Source organism: Orycteropus afer, unplaced genomic scaffold, assembly GCF_000298275.1.
Source record: "Orycteropus afer afer isolate SDZICR_OR568_19922 unplaced genomic scaffold, OryAfe1.0 scaffold00378, whole genome shotgun sequence".
NCBI lineage: Eukaryota > Metazoa > Chordata > Mammalia > Tubulidentata > Orycteropodidae > Orycteropus > Orycteropus afer.
Window position 1 is genome coordinate 1,894,122 of NW_006921965.1, and position 6,868 is coordinate 1,900,989.

General features: G+C 39.2%; 1 protein-coding gene across 1 annotated transcript in view; it reads right to left on the reverse strand.

Moving 5' to 3' along the window:
- LMBRD2 (LMBR1 domain containing 2) overlaps positions 1 to 6,868 on the reverse strand; it is a 99,832-nt gene that overhangs the window by 80,856 nt on the left and 12,108 nt on the right. The gene's annotated exons all lie outside the window — the stretch shown is intronic.

The following is a 6,868-nucleotide window of genomic DNA, read 5'->3' on the forward strand; positions in this document are numbered from 1 at the left end:
TGGGTTTGGTTTTTGGTGGGTTAAAGGATAATTTAGCAAAGTCCATTACATATTAAATATGCTGTGTTATCCTAGTTCAGCATAGTAGATGCATATTCTAGGCCCAGTAATCTCACTTAAAAGAATTTACCTACTGAAATAAGTTAATAACTCATATCTGTACAAAGATTTTTATTTCATTACTGTTTGAAAAAGAGAAAACATTAGATATAACCTAAATATCAACATGAAAATGTACAAATTATAAATCACTTGGAAAAAATGAGATAGATTTTTATGGATTGACATGAAAAATGTCCAGGACACATTGCATGATAGTAACAACATGTGCTTTAACACATTTTTATTTTATAATTTATAATAAAGTAGGTCTACCACCTATTTGTCAGTTTGTCTCACTGTATTGGCTATGTTGCTATGATACTGGATGCCATGCCACTGGTATTTCAGATACCAGCAGGTCACTCATGGTGGACAGTATTCAGTACAGCTTCCAGACTAAGACAGACTAAGAAATGGCCTGAAAATGAGCCAATGGATCATAACAGAAGACCACCCAATATAAGCTGGAAAATGAGCCCCCTAGGTTGGGCAATCCTACTTCCGTAGTGATACTGCCTCGGAAACCCAAGGAGGGGTCGCTATGAGTCGGGGCCGACTCGACGGCACATAACAACAACAACAACAACAGGTTGGAAGACACTATACAATAGCCACAACAATGGGCTCTGGGTTCAAACATACCAAACCATCATGAAGAAGCACAGGAATTGGAAAAATTTCATTCTTATACATAAGGTCACCATGAGTCAGAGATGACTTGATGGCAACTAACAAGAAAGTAGAAATCACCTATGTGTAGGAGATATTTCCTATTTTTATAGCAGCCTTATATAGGGGGAAAATATGTACCAATATCACTCTTCTTTTCATGGAACTTAGATTAATGAAAAGAACAGACATTAATCAAAGAGAAATGGTGTGGAAACAGTTGTAAAATAAAAGCATAGGAGGCTGTGATAGTCGGAGCTGTGTGTCAACTTCGCTGGACCACAATTCTGTGTGGTTTGAGCTGTTATGGTGTGGCTGTTCCCATGATGGGATCAGATGATTATGTTTGAATCTGTTGAAAGGGAGTTTCCCTAGGGGTGTGGCATTCTTCCAGTATATCTGTGGACATCCTGGGAAAGGAGACATTCTTCTATGGATCAGGATTCTGCTGTGCTGCCTACAACTGTCTGTGAGTGAACAATCCACCATTCGGCTTGGAGAACTTGGATTTGTCATTCATTGGAGTCAACAGCTGGTGTACTGCCTGCCAGCCTTCAGCTCCTCAGCCCCTGAGGCTGCAAGAGTAGGGAAAAGCCTCCAGCTTGACATGGAAAAGCCTCTAGCTTGACGTTTGATCCAGGAACTTTGGACTTGCCAGCTTCTATAAGTGTGTGAGCCATTTTCTTAAGATAAATTTCTATATATATACATATATATAAGCTTTACTGCTTTTGTTTCTCTAGAGAACCCAGTCTAACACAGAGGCGCTAAGGTTAAATCTAGTGTGGGAGGTTTTCTGATTAACTGATACTTAAACTGAAATAAAAACAAGCAGGAATTAGTCAATGAAAGGGAGGTGCAAGAGTATTCCAGACAGAGGAACAGCATGTGCAAAACCTCCAGTAGAAGTAAAAAAGAAGTTTCAGAAAGTCCAGCATGACTGCAGAGGAAATGAAAAGTAAGGGCACAAGCAGCACCCAATCAGGCTTTACGACTTTACTAAGGGTTTATTTGATATTTCTTTTTTATTTTTTTAATTTATTTTTTTTCCATGACTTATTTTTGTTTTTATTGTGCTTTGGGTGCAAATTTACAGAGCAGAATTATTTTTGAGGTATAATATCAACAACAATCTTGAGGTCAATGAGAAGAATGACATGATTGAACGTCCTTAAAGTTTGTTGACTTGTTAGCACAAATTTATCCTACCTTGAATATTAACTATATCTTGCTGTTAGGTACTGTTCAGTCAGTTCCAACTCAGAGACCTCATGAACAACAGAATGAAATATTGCCCAGTCCTACACCATTCTCACAACCAGTGCTATGCTTAAGCCCATCATTACAGCCACTGTGTTGATCCATCTCTTTAAGGGTTTTCCCCTTTTTCACTGACACTCTACTTTACCAAGCATATCCTTTTCCAGGAACTGATCCCTCCTGATAAGACGTCCAAAGTATCGGCATCCTTGCTTCGAAGGAGTACTCTGGCTGTACTTCTCTCAATACAGATTTGTTCATTCTTCTGGCAGACCATGGTATGTTCAATACTCATCTCCATCATTATAACAAAAAGTTATCTATTCTTCTTCAGTCTTCTTTATTATTCTTCCTTCCATGCCCTTTTCTGAATCTGGCTTGAATTTCTGGCAGCTCCTTGTTGATGTAATGCTGCAACCTTTTTGAATTTATCTTAAGCAAAATTTTACTTGCTTGTGATATTAATGATATGTTTCAGTAATTTCCACATTCTGTGAATTACCCTTCCTTGGAATGGGCAAAAGTATAGATGTCTTCCAGTCGGTTTGCTGGTAGCTTTCTTCTGTATTTCTTGGCATAAATGAGTGAACATAGTCAATAAAACACAGGTAAACATCTTTCTGCTATTCTCTGCTTTTGGTCAAGATCCATCTGACATCAGCAATGATATCTTGTTTCACGTCCTTTTCTGAATACAGTTTGAATATCTGGCAGTTCCCTGTTGATGTACTACTGGAACCAGTTTTGAATATCTTCGGCAAAATTTTACCTGTGTGTGACTTGGCTACTCTTGCATCTCGGAACTTTTGCAAAAACAATTTTTTCTGAAGTTTTACAAGAATAATCTCATGTTCTATTAAAAAGAGGGGATTTTCATAATAATTGCATTGAGTACTGCAGTGAATTGCTTGATGTGGCCCTTCTAGCCATTGTCCTCCATTCTGTGATGTTTTGTAAATCCCATTATTCACGCCTGTTTGGGGTGGTGTGGTAGTTAAGCTCAGGTATCAACTTGGCTTCCTTATAATGACTGGCAATCGACTCTGTGATGGGATTTAGGTTAATGCTGTTGGGGCAACACAGGTGGAATATATCTTGAGTCCTACCTTGCTGGAGGGTATAATTCAAATCACCACCCTTAGCTTCCCTGAGGGTATACCTATGAATCTCCTGGGAAGATTCGCTCTCCTCTTGCTCCAGTTTTGTATCTTGGATCATCCTCATCTCACCCCTGGATTTGGGACAGCGGCCGTCATCTGATCTGCTGATCGAGGTTCATCAAACCCCGAGAATTGGGAGGATCTTCCAGACCTACTCACAGACCTGGGACTCACCAGCCTGCCAGCCTCCACCACTACTACATGAGACGAACCCTTGGGTGTCTGTGAGTTCTGTGAGGTGTTACGGTGAAATACAGAACCCTAAGACTGGGGAAATTACTGGGAGGAGGAGGAGGAGTTAATGTCTGAAATGATGGAGGGGTACGGTACTTTGGACAATTGGGACATCTTTAACCTCCTCCTCATGGGGACTGGCCTTGTGCTGATCTTTCTGAGAGAAAGTGTTCAAGCAGTACACAGAATAATTTAAGAGAAATGAACATGGTATATCTATTTATTTGTTGTTGTTGTTGTTGTTGTTAAGTGCCGTCGAGTCGTTTCCGACTCATAGCGACCCCATGCACAGCAGAACAAAACACTGCCTGATCCCGCGCCAGCCCCACAATCCCTGATATACTTGAGCCCATCATTGCAGCCACCGTATCAATCCATCTCGTTGAAGGCCTCCCCCTCTTTTGTCGATCCTCCACCCTACCAAGCATGACATCCTTCTCCAGGGAATGGTCCCTTCTTACAACATGACCAAAATAGGTGAGATGAAGTCTGGCCATTCTTGCTTCCAAGGAGCATTCTGGCTGCACTTCCTCCAGGACAGATCTGTTAGTTCTTTTAGCAGTCCATGGTACTTTCAGCATTCTTCGCCAGCACCACAACTCAAAAGCATCAACTCTTCTTCGGTCTTCCTTATTCATTGTACAGCTCTCACATGCATACGAGGTGATTGGAAATATCATGGATTGTGTCAGGTGCACCTTAGTCCTCAAGGAGATATCCTTGTTCCTCAGCACTTGAAACAGTTCCTTTGCAGTTGACTTTCCCAATGCTACACATCGTCTAATGTCCTGACTGCTGCTTCCATTGGCATTGATTGTAGAACCAAGCAATGTGAATTCCTTGACAACCTCAATCTTCTCTCCATTTATTGTGATGCTGCTCATTGGTCCAGTTGTGAGGATTTTTGTTTTCTTTATATTGAGACATAATCTATTTATTTAGGTCTTTTAAACTTTTTTCCAATAATAAAGCTTCATGCTTTCCTGTATGAAGGTTTTTATATCTTTCATTGGTGTCAGTACTTTATAACATACGTTACTGCTTTTTGAATTTTGGAAAACTGCATTCTTATTTTCTTACTGGTATAAAGAAATGCAATTAACTTATACACAGATCTTATATTTGTGAAACTGGCTAGATTTTCTCATTAAATCTAATATTAATTAAAAAGAGAGAATGCAGGGGTAAGCATATGATGGCCTGCAGGCCAAATCTGTACTACCGTCTCTTGTATTGAAACACATCCATGCTTATTCACTTATATGTTGTCTATGGCTACTTTCATATCACAATAACAAAGCTGAACAACTGCAGTAGAAACCATATAGCACACAAAACCTAAAATATCTACTATCTGACCCTTTAGAGATGAAATACATCAATCTCTGGTTAAAAGTATGAACTCTGGAGCTACACTGGCTAGCTCTACCACTTACTAGCTGTGTGACCAGAGGAAAGTTATTATCCTTTCTGTGCCTTGTTTTTATCATTTATAAAATGGACATAAAAAAAATCTCCCTTATAAGGTTGCTAGATTGAAATGTATTAATATATGTAAAATACTTAGTCTTAGGTAAATGCTACATCTATACAGGAATATCTCGGAGATATAACAGGCTTGGTTTCAGATCACTGCAATAAAGCTAGTGTTGCAATTAAGTGAGTCACACAAACTGCTTGGATTCCCAGTGCATATAAAAGTTATGTTTACACTATACCATAGTCTATTAGGTGGGCAATAGCACTATACAAAAGTTTGAAACATTATGAGAATTACCAAAATATAACAGGAAGATACAATGTGAGAACATTCGGTTGGAAAAATGGTTATAATAGACTTGCTTGATGCAGGGTTGCCACAAACATTCAATGTGTAAAAAACGCAATATCTGCAAAGCACAATCAAGCAAAGTAAAATAAAATGAAGTATGCCTGTATACTTGTTTGTTATTATTATCACCACTAGAAAATCTGAAGAACCAAAGCTGAAACTTAGGCCAACAGTAGTCTGTATAATTGCTATTTCATCACAATTACCAAATTTGAAAGGAGCTCTGGTAGCACAGTGTCTAAGGCACTTGACTGCTAACCAGAAGGTTGGCAGTTCAAACCCACCAGCCACTCCTCGGAAGGAAGGTTGGGCAATCTACTTCCGCAGTGATACTGCCTCAGAAACCCAAGGAGGGGTCGCTATGAGTCAGGTCTGACTCGACAGCACATAACAACAAGAACAACAACAAAGTTTGAAGAGCTAAAATTGACCAGTGTGAGGAAGACAGAGACTCAGAATAGGGCTGCAGACCTAAATATGGGCCAAATAATTTTTTGTATGCTCTTTTAAAGCATTCTGGAGTTTATTCTAACAGGAATGAGAAACCTGTAATATGAAGTTTTGAGTTGGAGACTAACAAGGTCAGGGTACCATATTTCCACAGAGAAGCAAAAATAAGAAGTGACTATATAACAATCTCTTTTTAAATCCCTAACCAAAATATTTAACATAGCCACATTTTACAATTTATTCTAGATTTTTGTGTACATGATTGAAATTTATCTTTTAAACAACCTAGTGAAGTTGTTTCAAATCACCTACATTTCACAAATAAGTAAAATAAAGTACCTTATTAGGGTAACAGATAAGAAACAAAACTTACTGATACAAATTCCCAATGCAAATTATTCTCTAAAGAGGTTTCTAGATATAACTGGTGAGATTATTTTGGGTTAAACTTTCAGGAAGAAATGTATTTTCCAGTCTATCAGGGTAACCATATAATTTATCTTCTAATCTAGGATAAGGAGCTGACCTTAAGTGGTCATCTACTAACTGAAAGCTCAGCTGTTCAAACCTACCAGGGGTTCTGTGGGAGAAAAGACCTGGTGATATGCCCCTGTAAAGATTACAGCCTAGGAAACCCTATGGGGCAGTCCTACTCCGTCCAACAGAGTTGCTGTGATTTCTCATTGATTCAATGGCACACAACAATCTAGGATAGTTTTGAGAATAAAAAGGAGCACTATTAGAAGTTATGCCAAGACAACAGGCATAAACCTGTACTGTTGAACAAAAACTTGCTGAATCTTTGACACTTAGAAGATGAACATGACTCCTCATATGACTCAACTGCCAATAAGAATTCATCCTGGATGAGACATCCTGGAGGATTTCACACTGCCAAATTTTCAATCTAAAGCTACAAAAATGGCAAGGAGGCCACATGTTCTGACCTCCTCTAATCCCACAAGAGGAAGGCAGAATCACGATAAATAGCCCAAGGCCTATTACTGCAAGGCCAGACATGTTGCCTCCCTCTAGCCCTTTCACCAACTGTTCCTCCCAAAGCACCACCACCTCTCTCCTGGGTTCGATAATTCACTGCAGTGGCCACATAGAGCTCACAGATCATGAGGATTATTAGGGAAGCACCATAGGCTATAATTCA